Source organism: Pseudophryne corroboree, chromosome 2 (genome assembly GCF_028390025.1).
Source record: "Pseudophryne corroboree isolate aPseCor3 chromosome 2, aPseCor3.hap2, whole genome shotgun sequence".
Lineage (NCBI taxonomy): Eukaryota > Metazoa > Chordata > Amphibia > Anura > Myobatrachidae > Pseudophryne > Pseudophryne corroboree.
Window position 1 is genome coordinate 493,456,064 of NC_086445.1, and position 21,519 is coordinate 493,477,582.

The window sequence follows — 21,519 nt, forward strand, 5'->3', positions numbered from 1 at the left end:
AGTGGGCATGTCCAGCATCAAGGGGGAAGTTAAAAATAAATAAAATTAAATATTATGAGCACATGATATGATACACCTTCAGAATTTAGGAAACTATATCATTCTTTAGAAAGATATATTTTCTTGCTCATTACACCAACCATATCCCAATCACTATTCACTCAATCTTATATGTCAGCCAAGCAGGCAGACAGAGCATACACTAGATCATCTGCCATTACAGGCTAAGTGGCAAAGTAATTTTCATATATGCAAATTATTTTGCATCTTATTCATTATGTCTATAAATAGGACCACGTGTCCTCAAGCAAAACAGGCCCCGTGGGTGCGTCGGCCCACCGGGAATCTTCCCTGTAAGCCGTGTGGCCAATCCGCCTCTGCTCTTAACTCTGGAACCGCATTACATTATTTCTCCAGGTGGCCTTCCCATATGGTTTTATCTGTAATGAATATACCCCTATATTTTCCCACTATAAACCACCACATGTCGTGTTGCAACACTACCAACTTTTCCTCATCTCCCAAAACATCTCGGAGACTCCCGAATTTCAGAGAGACGAGAGTAGGCCATGTTGCTTTACTAACAGCCGGCATCCTGATAGCCGGTATTACATTACATACCGGATCTCTAAGCCAGTTAGCGTTAGCATAATCTTCGCACTTCGCATGCCCAGAATGCGAACAGATGCTAATGTGTGACTACAGAATGGGACACGTTATGGATGCAATAACTGGAGTGGCGGAAGGGGTGTTCCCGTAAGGAACGTTCGGTAAGGTTGTGTTCACGATAATACATCTACAGTACTTCGCAACAATTATGCGGGTTCACTACGGCTGGCCGGCGGTCGGGCTCCCGGCGACCAGCATCCCGGCGCCGGGAGCCCGACCGCCGGCTTACCGACAGCTTGGCGAGCGCAAATGAGCCCCTTGCGGGCTCGCTGCGCTCGCCACGCTACGGGCACGGTGGCGCGCTACGCGCGCCACACTATTTTATTCTCCCTCTATGGGGGTCGTGGACCCCCACGAGGGAAAATAATTGTCGGTATGCCGGCTGTCGGGCTCCCGGCGCCGGTATACTGAGCGCCGGGAGCCCGACCGCCGGCAAACAGAAGACCACCCCAATTATGCAGATATACAACTGTTTGGAGGTGTATATTTGTGACTACTGTAGGGCAAATACAAATATATGCTAATGATGATGACTTGTCACAAACTACTGTAGGCACATAAACTGACCATGAAAATCAAGATATATACAGCTCTGCATTAATGCAGAAATTTGCACTTTTGTGTCCCCTTCTGTGGAAGAATTTGCTTCCATCTCTGCATCAGTCCCATAAAATTTGTTGATGCGTAGGCCATTGTGAGAAACAAATCATGTCTTCTGTGTAGAACAATAAAACACAATGTTGCTAAATCTGTACAATAATGCCATCTAGTGGTGGAAAAATGCTGTAGTGAGCGTTTTATCAGTTTAACAAGCCAATAATGTAAAAGTAGTTGAAGTTCAAACTCCAGCAAATCAAAATAATTAGAAATGAAAACTCCATACAGTATATGCCAATGAGAGAGTTGGGCATGCAGTTGTTATTGTGGTGTGTGTAGCTCCTGTTGCATACCTCCCAACATCTGCAGGTGCCAAAGTGGGACTCTATGAGCTGCTGGCATGCCCCCAGTCCCTCTGTCTCCTGTGAATAGGTGCTGTTCGCACCACTGCAGAGAGGTGACTGACAGGAGCCTCCCAACTGCCCCCCCCCCCCCCCCTTCCTATTGTGGGACATTGCTACTAGTGATGTGCACCGGACATTTTTCGGGTTTTGTGTTTTGGATTCGGTTCCGCGGCCGTGTTTTGGATTCGGACGCGTTTTGGCAAAACCTCACCGAAATTTTTTTGTCGGATTCGGGTGTGTTTTGGATTCGGGTGTTTTTTACAAAAAACCCTAAAAAACAGCTTAAATCATAGAATTTGGGGGTCATTTTGATCCCATAGTATTATTAACCTCAATAACCATAATTTCCACTCATTTCCAGTCTATTCTGAACACCTCACACCTCACAATATTATTTTTAGTCCTAAAATTTGCACCGAGGTCGCTGGATGGCTAAGCTAAGCGACACAAGTGGCCGACACAAACACCTGGCCCATCTAGGAGTGGCACTGCAGTGTCAGACAGGATGGCACTTCAAAAAAATAGTCCCCAAACAGCACATGATGCAAAGAAAAAAAGAGGCGCACCAAGGTCGCTGTGAGACTAAGCTAAGCGACACAAGTGGCCGACACAAACACCTGGCCCATCTAGGAGTGGCACTGCAGTGTCAGGCAGGATGGCACTTCAAAAAAATAGTCCCCAAACAGCACATGATGCAAAGAAAAAAAGAGGCGGATAAAAGAGGATAGTATACTTAATGAATGACGACACAGAGGTAGGTTCAGCAGTGGCCTTCCGTGCTGCTATAGTATACTGGTGGTCACTGTGTCAGCAAACTGCAAAACTAAAATGCACCACAGGTATAGAATGTAGATGGATAGTATACTTAATGAATGACGACACAGAGGTAGGTACAGCTGTGGCCTTCCGTACTGCTATATATAGTATACTGGTGGTCACTGTGTCAGCAAACTGCAAAACTAAAATGCACCACAGGTATAGAATGTAGATGGATAGTATACTTAATGAATGACGACACAGAGGTAGGTACAGCAGTGGCCTTCCGTACTGCTATATATAGTATACTGGTGGTCACTGTGTCAGCAAACTGTAAAACTAAAATGCACCACAGGTATAGAATGTAGATGGATAGTATACTTAATGACGACACAGAGGTAGGTACAGCAGTGGCCTACTGTACCGTAATGCTATATATTATATACTGATGGTCACTGGTCAGCAAAACTCTGCACTGTACTCCTCCTATATAATATTATACTGGTGATCCCCAGTCCCCACAATAAAGCAGCACACTGAGCACAGATATGGAGTGTTTTTCAGGCAGACAACGTATACTGGTGGTCACTGTCAGCAAAACTCTGCACTGTACTCCTGCTATATAATACAGCTGCTCCCCAGTCCCCACAATTAAGCAGTGTGAGCACAGATATATGCAGCACACTGTGAGCACAGATATGGAGCGTTTTTTTCAGGCAGAGAACGGATAACTGGTGGTCACTGATCAGCAAAACTCTGCACTGTACTCCTCCTATATACAGCTGCTCCCCAACCCTCCCCACAATTAAGCAATAGTGCACAGCACAATCAAGTTCAACAATAACGGAGAGGACGCCAGCCACGTCCTCTCCCTAACATTTCCAATGCACGAGTGAAAATGGCGGTGACGCGCGGCTGCTTATATAGAATCCAAATCTCGTGAGAATCCGACAGCGGGATGATGACGTTCGGGCGCGCTCGGGTTACCCGAGCCATACGGGAGAATCCGAGTATGGCTCGGACTCGTGTAAAAAGGGTGAAGTTCGGGGGGGTTCGGTTTCCGAGAAACCGAACCCGCTCATCACTAATTGCTACCCATGAGTGTTACAGCAGGACAGTCCCCGAAAAACTGGACTGTCCCACCCCGCGGGCTGCAGCATCCCGGAGACGGGGGGACGGGGCAGTTAGGAGATCTTGTGATCACCTGCTGCTCTGCTCTGCAAAGCAGCAAGTGATCACTGATTAGATGCAGTACGCACGCCCATGGCATCTGTTCAGTGCTGGAAGGGTAGCAGGGGGCTGCCCAGCTGGGAGGGGAGTGCTTGCTGGGCACGCCCCGAAAATAACTAAAACAGGGCCGTGATGTGCCACTCGACCAAAGCCCACACCCCTTTTTGGGTCGTGCGTGGCTACGCCTTGCGAGCGTCCTGACCCAGAATTAAAAGTTGAGAGGTATGTCTTTATCACTAAAGGGCTTGAAGTAAATAACAAATACCATGTCTCCACCAGACATGAGGAGCAGAGAGGTGATCGAGCTACAATGTCTACATTGCAGCTTCCTAAGATGATATCCTGCAATATAGAAGGAAAAAACTACAGTGCAGGACATGGGGGAGAGATTAGGTATGGGGCTGAAAGTCTGCTTTCTTTCTTATCCTGGCACCTACTGAGTTGGGGTTACTATCATCTGAAAGAGTCCCTTATTTCAAACTGTGTATTCACGGAGGAGGTTCCAGTCTATACATAGACAGTTAAAATAGACAGTCATTAGGTAGACACCATATGATCAACAGTCAAAAGTCAGATAGGGTTAAAAGTCAGACAGTCAAAAGTCAGACACAAAAAACAAATTTATTTTTTGGGGGTCTGATTTATGACCCTGTCTGACTTCTGACCTGTCTGACTTTTGACCTGTCTGACTTTTGACCCTGTCTGACTTTTGACCGTTGACCATATGGTGTCTACCTAATGACTGTCTATCTTTTAACTGTCTATGTGCTATACCATACCTCCACGGGGATACGGTCGACAGTCATTAGGTTGACCATTGAAGGTTGACATGCATTAGGTCGACATGGTCAAAAGGTCGACATGAGTTTAAAAAAAAAAAAATTCCCATACTTGACGATCCACGTGGACTACGATTGGAACGGTAACCTGTGCCGAGCGAAGCAGTAGCGGAGCGAGGGGACACGGTGCACTTATTGGGGTTCCCCGTCACTTTACGAAGAAAACGACACCGAAAAAAGTGCAAAAACTCATGTTGACCTTTTCACCTGTCGCCCTAGTACATGTCGACCTAGTGCATGTCGACCTAATGCCCATGTCGACCTTCAGTGGTTGACCTAATGACTGTCAACCTTAGTTGAGTCGACCCAATGACCCGTACCCCCTCCACGGAGGAGTGTCCACTTCAGTGTAGGGGTTACTGCAGTGATTTTCAACCTTTTTTTACTCGCGGCATACCAAACAATATTTTGACATTTCCAAGGCACACCATCCGTTCCCCACAGAAAAAAAAACAAAAAACCACACATTGGCCCTCACAGTAAAAAAATAAAAATAAAAATCCACACATACATTGGCCTACACAGAAAAAACAATCTCATTGCTCCCATCATAAATCCTGTTGTTCCACACATAAATCAATCACATTTCTCCCCACATAAATCCTATTGCTCCCCACATGAATTATTCACATTGTTCCCCCCATAAATCCATAAATTCTTATTCTCCCCACATAAATCCTACTGAAATCCTGTTGTTCCCCACAGGAGAAATAAAATAACAAATACTATCAGCTGTCCTCCTCCCTGTCCCTCGGTGGCCGGGGCTGTTCATAGTGCAGTGCTGCGAATACTGAGCAGTGGGCGGTCGGGCAGGTGTGGATGTGGGTGGGCAAGGAAAGCTGTGTATGCAGGCAGGAACTGGAAGATGTGTATGCAGGCGGGTGGGCTGGCTGGGTGGTGAGACGCGGCGACTGTGACCTATGATATCACATTGTTTTCAAGGCATAGGTCATGGCCGGAGCACGACTGATCCTCTAAGACAGTGATGGCTAACCTTGACACTCCAGCTGTTGTTGAACTACACATCCCAGCATGCCCTGCATCAGTTTTAGCATGGCCAAATAACAAAACTGTAGCAGGGCATGCTGGGATATGTAATTCAACAACAGCTGGAGTGTCAAGGTTAGCCATCACTGCTCTAAGAAGAGCCTGGGCCAACAGTTCACTCTGAAGGGGCAGGAAGCTGCTCTGGCTCCGCGGCACACCTTGCAACTGGTCGCGGCATACTGGTTGAAAAAGCCTGGGTTACTGTTACACTAATCCCCAGACAATAACCCATACACTGCTGATAACAATACCAATTGTGAAGAAAACAGAAAAGGCAAATTCCAACTACTAGTCACTGCAAAATTCAATGGCATCAGCATATAGGCTATACATGGAATTGTCCAGTGATGACTTCCCTGTAAGCTTTAAATGAGCTCAACTATAGCTAGATTGTTTTCTCTCATGCATAAAATACAGATAGCTCCTATAAGCTACGTTGTTCAATACTCCCCTTCCCGATGTTTATTTTTACTATAAATATAATATACAGTATAAGATGATTTATTTCTAGGTTTGCAGCTATTGCTGTAATTAACACAACTGAGGAATGGTAACTTTTGGCACTGGGTAGGGAGAGGGGGTGAGGCAAACTCATTGAGGTGGCCCAGACTCTTCTACTAGATACCAATATGTAATACAAAGGCATCTTAAAAATGGCTATACTTTTAAGAGACATGGCCGTTGACAGATCCAGCAGGCCCTGATGCTTGTTGTAGGATAGTGGCCAAGTGGGGGCATGACCATACCCCATCAGGCTTTATATTTGTATAAACTATTCTTCTTGGGTGGGGTTAGTTATGGGTGATCGGCGTTTGGGATCCTGTCGGTCACCATACCGACGCCGGGATCACTAGGTTCAGATTGCCGGCGGGGTGGCCAGCGCAACAAAGTGCCTTGCGGGCTCGCTGTGCTTGCCACAGGTTCTATTCCCACTTATGGGTGTCGTGGACACCCACGAGTGGGAATAGCCCCTGTTAGTTGGCATGCTGACTGTCGAGCATATGATCGCTCAGGATCCCGGTGTCCGCATCCCATAATAAATAGCAAGGGTAATACAGTCATCAGTCACAGTAAAAAGTAAAAGGAATGATGTTACATGGGGTAACATCAGGGATAATGCAAAAAGTAAGGGGTAATAGTGCTACATAGGGTAACATCAGGGATTGTGAAGACGGTAAGGGAAATAGTGCTACATAGGGTAACATCAGGGATAATGCAAAAAGTAAGGGGTAATAGTGCTACATAGGGTAACATCAGGGATTGTGAAGACGGTAAGGGAAATAGTGCTACATAGGGTAACATCAGGGATAGTGAAGATGGTAAGGGAAATAGTGCTACATGGGATAACATCAGGGATAGTGAAGACTGTAAGGGAAATAGTGCTACATAGGGTAACATCAGGGATAGTGAAGACGGTAAGGAAAATAGTGTTACATGGGATAACATCAGGGATAGTGAAGACGGTAAGGGAAATAGTGCTACATAGGGTAACATCAGGGATAGTGAAGATGGTAAGGAAAATAGTGTTACATGGGATAACATCAGGGATAGTGAAGACGGTAAGGGAAATAGTGCTACATAGGGTAACATCAGGGATAGTGAAGATGGTAAGGGAAATAGTGCTACATGGGATAACATCAGGGATAGTGAAGACGGTAAGGGAAATAGTGCTACATGGGATAACATCAGGGATAGTGAAGACGGTAAGGGAAATAGTGCTACATAGGGTAACATCAGGGATAGTGAAAATGGTAAGTTAAAATTAGGGATGTGCACCGGAAATTTTTCGGGTTTTGTGTTTTGGTTTTGGGTTCGGTTCCGTGGCAGTGTTTTGGGTTCGAACGCGTTTTGGCAAAACCTCACCGAATTTTTTTTGTCGGATTCGGGTGTGTTTTGGATTCGGGTGTTTTTTTAAAAAAAACCTAAAAAACAGCTTAAATCATAGAATTTGGGGGTCATTTTGATCCCAAAGTATTATTAACCTCAATAACCATAATTTCCACTCATTTTCAGTCTATTCTGAACACCTCACAATATTATTTTTAGTCCTAAAATTTGCACCGAGGTCGCTGGATGACTAAGCTCAGCGACCCAAGTGGCCGACACAAACACCTGGCCCATCTAGGAGTGGCACTGCAGTGTCACGCAGGATGGCCCTTCCAAAAAACACTCCCCAAACAGCACATGACGCAAAGAAAAAAAGAGGCGCAATGAGGTAGCTGTGTGACTAAGCTCAGCGACCCAAGTGGCCGACACAAACACCTGGCCCATCTAGGAGTGGCACTGCAGTGTCACGCAGGATGGCCCTTCCAAAAAACACTCCCCAAACAGCACATGACGCAAAGAAAAAAAGAGGCGCAATGAGGTAGCTGTGTGAGTAAGCTAAGCGACCCTAGTGGCCGACACAAACACCTGGCCCATCTAGGAGTGGCACTGCAGTGTCAGGCCGGATGTCCCTTCCAAAAAATACTCCCCAAACAGCACATGATGCAAAGAAGAAAAAAAAGAGGCGCAATGAGGTAGCTGTGTGACTAAGATAAGTGACCCTAGTGGCCGACACAAACACCTGGCCCATCTAGGAGTGGCACTGCAGTGTCACGCAGGATGGCCCTTCCAAAAAATACTCCCCAAACAGCACATGACGCAAAGAAGAAAAAAAAAAGAGGCGCAATGAGGTAGCTGTGTGACTAAGATAAGCGACCCTAGTGGCCGACACAAACACCTGGCCCATCTAGGAGTGGCACTGCAGTGTCACGCGGATGGCCCTTCCAAAAAACACTCCCCAAACAGCACATGACGCAAAGAAAAATGAAAGAAAAAAGAGGTGCAAGATGGAATTGTCCTTGGGCCCTCCCACCCACCCTTATGTTGTATAAACAGGACATGCACACTTTAACCAACCCATCATTTCAGTGACAGGGTCTGCCACATGACTGTGACTGAAATGACGGGTTGGTTTGGACCCCCACCAAAAAAGAAGCAATTAATCTCTCCTTGCACAAACTGGCTCTACAGAGGCAAGATGTCCACCTCATCATCATCCTCCGATTCATCACCGTGTACATCCCCCTCCTCACAGATTATCAATTCGTCCCCACTGGAATCCACCATCACAGCTCCCTGTGTACTTTGTGGAGGCAATTGCTGCTGGTGAATGTCTCCATGGAGGAATTGATTATAATTAATTTTAATGAACATCATCTTCTCCACATTTTCTGGAAGTAACCTCGTACGCCGATTGCTGACAAGGTGAGCGGCGGCACTAAACACTCTTTCGGAGTACACACTTGTGGGAGGGCAACTTAGGTAGAATAAAGCCAGTTTGTGCAAGGGCCTCCAAATTGCCTCTTTTTCCTGCCAGTATACGTACGGACTGTCTGACGTGCCTACTTGGATGCGGTCACTCATATAATCCTCCACCATTCTTTCAATGGTGAGAGAATCATATGCAGTGACAGTAGACGACATGTCAGTAATCACTGGCAGGTCCTTCAGTCCGGACCACATGTCAGCATCAGCAGTCGCTCCAGACTGCCCTGCATCACCGCCAGCGGGTGGGCTCGGAATTCTGAGCCTTTTCCTCGCACCCCCAGTTGCGGGAGAATGTGAAGGAGGAGATGTTGACAGGTCGCGTTCCGCTTGACTTGACAATTTTCTCACCAGCAGTTCTTTGAACCCCTGCAGACTTGTGTCTGCCGGAAAGAAAGATACAACGTAGGTTTTAAATCTAGGATCGAGCACGGTGGCCAAAATGTAGTGCTCTGGTTTCAACAGATTGACCACCCGTGAATCCTTGTTAAGCGAATTAAGGGCTCCATCCACAAGTCCCACATGCCTAGCGGAATCGCTCAGTGTTAGCTCCTCCTTCAATGTCTCCAGCTTCTTCTGCAAAAGCCTGATGAGGGGAATGACCTGACTCAGGCTGGCAGTGTCTGAACTGACTTCACGTGTGGCAAGTTCAAAAGGTTGCAGAACCTTGCACAACGTTGAAATCATTCTCCACTGCGCTTGAGACAGGTGCATTCCACCTCCTATATCGTGGTCAGTTGTATAGGCTTGAATGGCCTTTTGCTGCTCCTCCAACCTCTGAAGCATATAGAGGGTTGAATTCCACCTCGTTACCACTTCTTGCTTCAGATGATGGCAGGGCAGGTTCAGGCATTTTTGGTGTTGCTCCAGTCTTCTGTACGTGGTGCCTGTACGCCGAAAGTGTCCCGCAATTCTTCTGGCCACCGACAGCATCTCTTGCACGCCCTGTCGTTTTTTAAATAATTCTGCACCACCAAATTCAAGGTATGTGCAAAACATGGGACGTGCTGGAATTTGCCCAGATTTAATGCACACACAATATTGCTGGCGTTGTCCGATGCCACAAATCCACAGGAGAGTCCAATTGGGGTAAGCCATTCTGCGATGATCTTCCTCAGTTGCCGTAAGAGGTTTTCAGCTGTGTGCGTATTCTGGAAAGCGGTGATACAAAGCGTAGCCTGCCTAGGAAAGAGTTGGCGTTTGCGAGATGCTGCTACTGGTGCCGCCGCTGCTGTTCTTGCGGCGGGAGTCAATACATCTACCCAGTGGGCTGTCACAGTCATATAGTCCTGAGTCTGCCCTGCTCCACTTGTCCACATGTCCGTGGTTAAGTGGACATTGGGTACAACTGCATTTTTTAGGACACTGGTGAGTCTTTTTCTGAGGTCTGTGTACATTTTCGGTATCGCCTGCCTAGAGAAATGGAACCTAGATGGTATTTGGTACCGGGGACACAGTACCTTAAACAAGTTTATAGTTGGCTCTGCAGTAATGATAGATACCGGAACCACGTTTCTCACCGCCCAGGCTGCCAAGGCCTCAGTTATCCGCTTTGCAGCAAGATGACTGCTGTGATATTTCATCTTCCTCGCAAAGGACTGTTGGACAGTCAATTGCTTGGTGGAAGTAGTAAAAGTGGTCTTACGACTTCCCCTCTGGGATGACCATCGACTCCCAGCAGCAACAACAGCAGCGCCAGCAGCAGTAGGCGTTACACTCAAGGATGCATCGGAGGAATCCCAGGCAGGAGATGACTAGTCAGAATTGCCAGTGACATGGCCTGCAGGACTATTGGCATTCCTGGGTAAGGAGGAAATTGACACTGAGGGAGTTGGTGGGGTGGTTTGCGTGAGCTTGGTTACAAGAGGAAGGGATTTACTGGTCAGTGGACTGCTTCCGCTGTCGCCCAAAGTTTTTGAACTTGTCACTGACTTATGATGAATGCGCTGCAGGTGACGTATAAGGGAGGATGTTCCGAGGTGGTTAACGTCCTTACCCCTACTTATTACAGCTTGACAAAGGCAACACACGGCTTGACACCTGTTGTCCGCATTTCTGTTGAAATACTTCCACACCGAAGAGCTGATTTTTTTGGTATTTTCACCAGGCATGTCAATGGCCATATTCCTCCCACGGACAACAGGTGTCTCCCCGGGTGCCTGACTTAAACAAACCACCTCACCATCAGAATCCTCCTTGTCAATTTCCTTCCCAGCGCCAGCAACACCCATATCCTCCTCATCCTGGTGTACTTCAACACTGACATCTTCAATCTGACTATCAGGAACTGGACTGCGGGTGCTCCTTCCAGCACTTGCAGGGTGCGTGCAAATGGTGGAAGGCGCATGCTCTTCACGTCCAGTGTTGGGAAGGTCAGGCATCGCAACCGACACAATTGGACTCTCCTTGTGGATTTGTGATTTCGAAGAACGCACAGTTCTTTGCTGTGCTTTTGCCAGCTTAAGTCTTTTCATTTTTCTAGCGAGAGGCTGAGTTATTCCATCCTCATGTGAAGCTGAACCACTAGCCATGAACATAGGCCAGGGCCTCAGCCGTTCCTTGCCACTCCGTGTGGTAAATGGCATATTGGCAAGTTTACGCTTCTCCTCTGACGATTTTATTTTAGATTTTTGAGTCCTTTTTTTACTGATATTTTGTGTTTTGGATTTTACATGCACTGTGCTATGACATTGGGCATCGGCCTTGGCAGACGACGTTGATGGAATTTCATCGTCTCGGCCATGACTAGTGGCAGCAGCTTCAGCACGAGGTGGAAGTGGATCTTGATCTTTCCCTATTTTTGGAACCTCAACATTTTTGTTCTCCATATTTTAATAGGCACAACTAAAAGGCACCTCAGGTAAACAATGGAGATGGATGGATACTAGTATACTTATGGATGACGAGTGACTGACGACACAGAGGTAGCTACAGCCGTGGACTACCGTACTGCGTCTGCTAGTATAGAGATGATAATGATATAAAAAATATATATATATCACTACTGCAGGTATATATAATATAATGACGGACCTGCTGGACACTGTCAGCAGACTCCTAAACTACTAGTATGAAGAAGATAGAAAAAAAAACCCCACCACAGGTAGGTATACAATTATGGGCGAGCACTGACGACACAGAGGTAGCTACAGCCGTGGACTACCGTACTGCGTCTGCTAGTATAGAGATGATAATGATATAAAAAATATATATATATCACTACTGCAGGTATATATAATATAATGACGGACCTGCTGGACACTGTCAGCAGACTCCTAAACTACTAGTATGAAGAAGATAGAAAAAAAAAACCCACCACAGGTAGGTATACAATTATGGACGAGCACTGACGACACAGAGGTAGCTACAGCCGTGGACTACCGTACTGCGTCTGCTAGTATAGAGATGATAATGATATAAAAATATATATATATCACTACTGCAGGTATATATAATATAATGACGGACCTGCTGGACACTGTCAGCAGACTCCTAAACTACTAGTATGAAGAAGATAGAAAAAAAAACCCACCACAGGTAGGTATACAATTATGGACGAGCACTGACGACACAGAGGTAGCTACAGCCGTGGACTACCGTACTGCGTCTGCTAGTATAGAGATGATAATGATATAAAAAATATATATATATCACTACTGCAGGTATATATAATATAATGACGGACCTGCTGGACACTGTCAGCAGACTCCTAAACTACTAGTATGAAGAAGATAGAAAAAAAAACCCCACCACAGGTAGGTATACAATTATGGACGAGCACTGACGACACAGTGGTAGCTACAGCCGTGGACTACCGTACTGCGTCTGCTAGTATAGAGATGATAATGATATAAAAAATATATATATATATCACTACTGCAGGTATATATAATATAATGACGGACCTGCTGGACACTGTCAGCAGACTCCTAAACTACTAGTATGAAGAAGATAGAAAAAAAAAACCCACCACAGGTAGGTATACAATTATGGACGAGCACTGACGACACAGAGGTAGCTACAGCCGTGGACTACCGTACTGCGTCTGCTAGTATAGAGATGATAATGATATAAAAAATATATATATATCACTACTGCAGGTATATATAATATAATGACGGACCTGCTGGACACTGTCAGCAGACTCCTAAACTACTAGCATGAAGAAGATAGAAAAAAAAACCCCACCACAGGTAGGTATACAATTATGGACGAGCACTGACGACACAGAGGTAGCCACAGCCGTGGACTACCGTACTGCGTCTGCTAATATAGAGATGATAAAGATGATAGAGATGAACAAAAAAAATATAACACTACTGCAGGTAAATATTTATATAATATAATGAATGACGGACCTGCTGGACACTGTCAGCAGAATGCGTTTATAGAATAAAAAAAAAAACACCACAGGAGTGTTTAACTTTTTCAGGCAGACAATATACTGGTGGTCACTGGTCAGTCACACTGGCAGCAAAAGTGTGCACTGTACTCCTGCTATAACTGCACCCCAGTCTCCCCCACAATTCAGCTGTGTGAGCAGTGAGCACTCAGCACAGTCAGATATACATAGATGATATTATCATGCAGCACACTGAGGCTGAGCACAGATATGGTATGTGACTGTGTATCGTTTTTTTTCAGGCAGAGAACGGATTATATTAAATAATAAATAAAACTGGTGGTGGTCACTAGTAACTATCAGCAAAACTCTGCACTCTGAGTACTCCTAATGCTCCCCAAAATTACTAAGTTAGTAGTAAATCAACTCAAGTGTCTCTATCTATTCTAACGGAGAGGACGCCAGCCACGTCCTCTCCCTATCAATCTCAATGCACGTGTGAAAATGGCGGCGACGCGCGGCTCCTTATATAGAATCCGAGTCTCGCGATAGAATACGAGCCTCGCGAGAATCCGACAGCGGGATGATGACGTTCGGGCGCGCTCGGGTTAACCGAGCAAGGCGGGAAGATCCGAGTCTGCCTCGGACCCGTGTAAAAAGGCTGAAGTTCGGGGGGGTTCGGATTCCGAGGAACCGAACCCGCTCATCTCTAGTTAAAATAGTGTTACATGGGATAACATCAGGGATAGTGAAGACGGTAAGGGAAACAGTGCTACCTGGGTTAACATCAGGAACAGTGCAGATAGCAAGGGTGATAATATTACATGGGGAAATACAACTAGACACAGTGGATACAGTAGGGGTATTAGTGTTACAAAGAGAAATAATACTGGGAACAGTGGCTACAGTAGGGGTATTAGTGTTACACGTAGTAATAATAATACCAGTGACAATGCACAGAGTAGTGTAACAGTGGATAACAGAGTGAGGTAACAGTGGATACAGTGGGGCAAGTGCATAGAGGTGGTGGGACTGTTAATCATGCACATGTCTCTTTTAAGTTTGTATCTGAAACAAACCATGCTGCAATGCAAGGGGAGGAAGTACATTTAAACAAAATTCTGTGCAGGCTAAATACTGGCTACTTTTGCATGTAGCCCACAAATGTTAGCTTTATTTTTACACTGCATTTAAAATGTCAGTGTGGACACACCCATCCAAATCTAACTCTCTCTCTAACTGCCCGCCCAATAACATAAGCTACGCAGCTGCATATGGCGCTGAGCTCTTAAGCGCGCAGTCTCCCACCACTGCTATGGAGAGTCTCACCTGCGGTGGCTGCTGCCTGTCTGCGCCTCCTGGTCACAGCAGGCGCCACTGACACATCTTCTTGTACAAGCAGTGCTGTGTCTGCTGCTGCGTGCCTCTCTTGAATCCTGGTGTCTCGGTCATCTCTGCTCCACTTCCCCCTTCTCCCCCCTTCCTCTCTCTAGACCAAAGCAATCCATCGTGAATGGCCGATGTATGTGAACAATGCGGTGCGGGGCTCAGTGGGTGGCAGCTTTGGCCTGATCTGCTCCTTATCTGGTGCACGCCCTCCCGGGAGTCTTTGGGGTCTATTTACTAAGCCTTGGATGGAGATAAAGCCAATCGGCTCCTAACTGCCATGTCACAGGCTGGGTTTGAAAAATGTCAGTTAGGAGCTGATTGGCTGGTACTTTATCTCCGTACACTTTATCTCCATCCAAGTCTTAGTTAATAGACCCCTTTATGTCCTCCGCTCCCCGCACCCAGCCATGACCGATGTCTTTATCCGCGGCTACTGCAAGAAGTGCACGGACAGCCGCGGGGGAGAGAAGAAGGAGGAGTAGCAGCACTACAGTGTTGGGTGATGGCATGTGGCTCCACACATGGCTGTCCGGCCACAATCACTCCATCTGCAGCAGCCTGCCTGAGCCCATGCAGGGCTGTCTTTTCATATGGGCTCAATGGGCTCTTGCCCAAGGGCCCCAGGAGTATAAGGGTCCTAGGCTGATAGCTGAGGGTCCCCTCTTTCCAGGGATACCAGATTTTTGAAAATCAGCCCTGGGAACCGGAGATATCTGACTTGAAAGCAGTGGTCCCCAACCAAGCCTGTTAATTGCTCTTCCCAGCCTGATATCTCCGGTTCTGTCTGACATAGAGTATTTCTGAGGGTATCAGCCAACTGCGACTCTCCCCTTTTGGTGGACAATGGAAGATTGTCTCTACTATGCCTAGAACCAGAGATATCAGCCTTCAAGCAGCTGGTCCCTGCTCCAGCTCCACACGCCTAATATGCAGTTTTAGCTTTTCGTTGGTGAATTGCTTGAACTCTGATCCCCAAGTCCCCAGAACCTTCTGAAAGGTGAGACTCTCTAGTTTTTTTTTTCAATCAAAGATTTTTATTATGAGTAATAGACAATGTTAACAATAAACAGTAATAAAACGAGCAACGATATAGTAAATGTGATATGAGTCAAATTTCACTAGACTCGTCATGAAGGGTGGAATGACAATAGAGGTTAATTTGTAGTCAGATGAGAGAAGCTCTCAAAGGGAAAAGAAGGGGAGAGAGAGAAAGTGGAAAAAGAAACGGAAGAGAAGAAAGGAAGAAAAAATTTAAATAAATTGAAAAATAAAAAATAAAAAGGTGTGTCTACAGTTATTGTGGCTATCGTATCGTGAGAACTAGTCAGAATGAGAAGAGGGGGTTGTTGGGTGGATGAAATGGGGTTAGAAGAGGCAGAATGTAGGGGGAGGACTCCAATTCACCTCGGGTGATAGGGGGGGTAGAGAAGGAGGGGGAAAGGGAGATCAAATCAAATGCGCACAGTGGGATTTACAATCTAGCTAAGTCCCGGGAGGGGTGAGTTTTTATATCTGTACCAGGGAAGCCAAGTGGAATGGAATTTTTGGACTGTGTTGTGTTGGAGACTGGTGATGTATTCCATTTGTGCGATGAACCAGATCCTATTTGTTAATGCTTGACGGCTGGGGGCGTCTGGTGTTTTCCAGTTGCGTGCTATTTGGTATTTAGCTGCACATGATATATGGAGGATCAGTTTGTTTGAGTCTCTGGGCATCTGGTCCACGGGGGCGCAGAGGAGAAGATGGGTGGGTGAGAGAGGCTGTGGAAGGTCTAGTAACTGGGTGAGCAGGGCACGGACCATGGTCCAGTAACGTGTGATCACTGGGCAGGACCACCATGTGTGGAAGAACGTACCCACCTGACCACAGTTTCTCCAACAAAGGTTTGAGGTGCTGGGGAACATTTTATGTAGGCGGTCTGGGACCAGATACCACCTTGTATATATTTTGAACGAGTTCTCGCGGATGGCCACGCTGATGGAGCACTTCGAGACCGCGGCCCGGACAGTTTCCCACTCTTCGGCCTCGAGCTGTTTTCCCAAGTCAGTTTCCCAGGCCAACTCGTGGGGTTCAAGGGCGGGGGTTTCCGGGGACAAGATGGTTTTATAGAGAAGGGAGATGGTTCCTCTGTCAGTGGGATTATACAGGCAAAGCCTTTCGAAAGAAGAAGGGATTGGGAGTGGGAATAGGAGGTGCAGAGAGGAGATGTAGTGCCGTATTTGTAAGTATTGGTAGTGTAGGGAGTTGGGCAGGTCATATGTAGTCTGTAGATCCGAGAAAGATCTGATGGCGTGTTTCTCTGTAAAGTGGTGGATTCTGGTGACACCAGCTGAGATCCAAGGACGAGCCATAGCTGAGGATAAGCCTGGGGGGAATGCTGAGTTGTTCCAAATAGGGGTTAGGGGGGAGGGGTAGATAGGCAGTTTTAATTTTTTACTTAGGGTCTTCCAGTTTCCGAGCGTATCCGCTACAGTAGGTGTAGGGAGGCTAGTTTGGGGGTAGCTTTTGCTGTGGGCCCAAGGTAGATAGGAAACTGAAGAAATGCCGATTAAGTCGCTCTCCAGGTCGACCCATCGTTTGGTGCCTCTCGGCGCGTGCCAAGCCACCAATTGGCTCAGTTTGGTCGCAGCTAAATAGCGTTGAAGGATGGGGAGGCCTAGGCCACCCAGTTGGGGGTGTTTGGCCAGAATTTCTCGTCGAAGTCGAGGCTTTTTATGGTTCCAAATAAAGTCGCCTAGCGAGGATTGGAGAGAGCGGAGGGTGTGTGAGGGGATCTGAATTGGAAGCGTTTGGAATAAGTATAGGAGTTTGGGGAGTACATTCATTTTTATGGCGTTAATACGTCCGATCCAAGAGAGGTAATAAGGTTCCCATTGGCGAATGTCCCTGAGAATTGAGGTTATGAGTGGGGGGTAGTTGGCTCGGTAGAGAGAGTTGTATGATTTAGTTATGAGGACTCCTAGGTATTTAAGTGAGTGTTTACGCCATGAAAATTCGAAATTTGCCTGCAACAAAGTCTTTATGCGCTTGGGGATGTGTAAGGAAAGGGCTTCGGATTTTGACTGATTGATTTTATATCCAGAGAGGTTGCCGTATGTAGATAGCTCTCGAAATAAATTGGGGAGAGAGATGGTCGGGTTCGATAGTGTGAGAAGTATGTCGTCAGCGAATAAGGATATAGTGTAGTGAGTGCGGTTAACAGTGATCCCGGAGATATCCGGATTGGTTCTGATGTGGCACGCGAGGGGTTCGATAATCAATGCGAAGATGAGGGGGGATAAAGGGCAACCTTGTCTGGTTCCGTTGGAAATCGTGAAGGGATCTGATAGTAGGCCATTTGTATGTACTGAAGCCGAGGGGTTGTGGTACAAGGCTTGTATGGCCTGTAGGAATTTATCGCGGAAGCCGAAGTGTTGCAGGGTTTGTAGCATGAAGGGCCAGGAGACCCTGTCAAAGGCCTTCTCCGCGTCCAGAGCAAGCGCCAGGGATGGGATCTTATGGTGGTTAATATAGTGAATAACGTCGATCGTGCGTCTAGTGTTGTCAAGCGCTTGCCTGGACGGGACAAAGCCCACCTGGTCTGGGTGGATCAGTGAGGGAAGAATCGGGTTGAGCCTGTTAGCCAGAACTTTGGCGAAAATTTTGAGGTCTGTGTTCAGGAGTGAGATAGGTCGGTAGTTAGTGATTAGTTGGGGGTCTTTGTTCGGTTTCGGGATTACAGTGATAGTGGCCTTGGTGGTTTGAGAGTGGAAGGGGGAGCCCTCTAGTATTAGGTTAAATACCTTCGTGAGATGGGAGAGTAGCGAAGGTTGGAAGGTTTTGTAGTATGACATGGGAAAGCCATCTGGGCCAGGGGCTTTAGACGGTTTCTGAGATTTAATAGCGGAGGCAATTTCTTCCTCTGAGATAGGCTTGTCCAAGCCCGACGAGGTCTCTGGGTCTAAACGGGGTAGGTCACATGATGTCAGGTAGTCGGGAGTGGGCGGGTGGGTTTGGTCGGGAGTGGGCGGTCTATCTGGGAGATTATAAAGCCGTTCATAATAAGCTTTAAAAAGGGAATTGATAGTGGAGGGGTTATATTGGAGTGAGCCCTTGTCATCTTTGACCGCTGAGATGGCGGAATGTGCTTTTCGGGCTCTCAGTCTGTTGGCCAATAAGGTGTCAGCTTTGTTGCTCTTTTCATAGAATCTTTGTTTCAGCCAGCGGAGTGAGTGCTCGGTTTTTTCGGCCAGCAAAGCGTTCAGGGCCGCTCTGGCAGTGGTAAGTTGTGTGTAAAGGGGACGGGACGGCCGCTGTTTGTGTTGGGTTTCCAGGTTGTGGACCTCTTCTGTGAGGGAGGTCAGTTTTTGTTTGTGTTCTTTATTTCTATGTGAGGCGTAGCTAATGATGTGACCTCTGATGACGGCTTTGTGTGCTTCCCATATCAGTGGGGTGCAAGTGGAGTCAGTGATGTTCAAGGTAAAGTAGTCTGCAAGGGCAAGTCTGAGTTTTTCCTGAAATTGGGGAATTTTCAGTAGAGTTTCGTTTAAACGCCAGGCCGGTCGGGTTGTCGGGGTGTCAAGGAAATTAAAAGTGGCGGTGATGATGGAGTGGTCTGACCATGGGTTGGTGACGATGGATGAGTCGGATATGTGCTTGGAGGCCAGGGTACTGCAAAAGAAGAGGTCGATACGGGAGTAAGATTGGTGTGGACACGAGAAGAAGGTGTAGTCCTTGGACGTGGGGTTGAGAGCCCGCCAGACGTCAGTGAGACCGGATTCTCGTGTGTGTTTATTTAAAGCTCGGGATGATGGGTCACGGTGTGGGCGGGACTGGGGAGTGGACTTATCTAGTTGAGGGTCCGGGGCGGTATTAAAATCTCCACCTATTATTGTATAGCCTCTTCTAACTTTAGATAGTGCGGAGAAGAAGGAGTTGAAGAAAGACGCTTGCCCGGAATTAGGGGCGTAGACAGTGGCTATAGTGCATTCTAGGTGTCCGAGCCTACCCGTTAAAATGATGAACCGCCCATCTTTATCTGTATGTGAAGAACCCAACTCAAATGGGATTTTAGAGTTTACCAAAATGGCCACTCCATTGTGTTTGGTTTGGCTCGAGGAGTAGAAAGCCGTCGGGAATCGTTTAGAGGTGAGGGCTGGGTGTGACTGGAATTTAAAGTGTGTCTCCTGAATAAATACTATGTCTGCTTTGAGAGTGCGAAGAGATCGGAACAGGGAGGAACGCTTCTGGGGGGTGTTGAGGCCCTTGACGTTCAAGGATGCTATCAGCAGGGGCATTGTGGGTTGTGGTTAAGAGGAGGCAGTGAAGAGGAAGGGGAGGAGAAGGAGAGAGAAAAAGTCAAGAGGGTAGAGAGAAGGAGGTGAAAGGAGCGGGGGGAAGGAGAGAAAGGAAGAGAAGGAGAAAAAAAAAAAAAAAAAAAAAAAAAAAAAAAAAGAAAGGGGGGAGGTGGGAAGATCCGCGCTGAGGAACCTCACGACCAGCGAGGAGGAACCAGCACAGGAGTTAGGACCGGTTGGTCCAAGGTGGGGAAGCACCGGGTGATTACCGTACTCCCTCCTAGGAGGTAAGGTGGGGGGGGAGTGTGTTTATAAGTAGGAGTTCGACAACATGAACTCGTGTGTTGAACGGAGTGGATGAGGGATCATGGCCCTCCAGTGGTGGAGTTAGTCAGAGAGTGTGCTAGCATTGGCCTTAGGGGAAGAAGCATCAAAGGGAAGTGATGTAAAACAAACATATAAGCAGTAAATAACATAACGGTAACATTATTTAAGTAAGAGCAAAGTAAACAAGGTAGAGTCGTGTACTTCAGCCAGTTCCCTATTCGCTCCAGCGTATTTTCTTCAGAGGTCGGTTCACTCCCCATGGGGGTGAACTGAGTCATAGACCCGGGGATATCTAGTGTGATCAGGGCCTTGACTTAAAAATAGTCAGTTTGAGAATAAGGCAGGAGGATCTCATGGCACACTCGGGGCCAATCCATTGCGTTAAGCAATGTCTGGGCGTTTTACCCCGGGTTGGTCAGTATGTTTCTATGGAGCAAGAGGTGTAGGTGACCTTCGAAGGGAGGAGCGTTATGTCGCCTGGCGGGTGGTGGTCGCCACCTGAGCAGAATCGGAGTCCTCTAGGTGTGTTAAGAAGTCTCTGCCCTCTCTGGGGTCCCGGACGATGAGGGTTTTTCCGTTGAGATCGATCAACAGCTTGAAGGGGAACCCCCAGCGATATCGGATTCCGCGTGTGCGGAGCGTGGAGGTTAGATCTTTTAGCTCTCTCCGTTTGAGCAGCGTGGAGGGGGCCAAGTCCTGAAAGAATTGTAGCCTAGTATTTTCAAATAGAATGTACGGCTTGCTCCGGGTAGGGTTGAGTACCAGTTCTTTATCCTTAAAGTTAAGGAAGCGTAGGATCACATCTCTAGGGGGGTCGCCTTCTCGTGGTTTGGGCCGGAGAGCTCTGTGGGCCCTTTCTAGTGGAAGTTCACGGGAGCCTAAAGTTGGAACCACGGTAGAGAATAGTTTGTGTAGATACGTTTCGAGGTTCGCAGGGAGGACGGATTCCGGAACATTCCGTATGCGGAGATTGTTTCTTCTCTCGCGATTCTCCAAATCCTCGTTCTTATCGCGTAGTTCCGAGATGTCTCGGATAAGATGGTCAATGTCTCTGATAGTCTCGCTCTGCTCTTTGTGTAGGGTGTCCTGACGGGATTCAAGTTTGGAGGTCCTAGTGGATAGGGACGTGATGTCCGATCTAATGGAGGCAACCACGTTATCTAGTTTGGACTCCAATGATTCCTTGAAATCCATGATGAGCGACTTCAAGGCTAGGATGTCCTCTTTAGTTGAGAGAGCGGGGGATGAAGATGAATCTTCCTTGTCGGACACCGAAAGGCTAGGGGAGGGGGGTCCAGAGAGCGAGGATGATTTGTCATTTTTGTCGGCTCTGG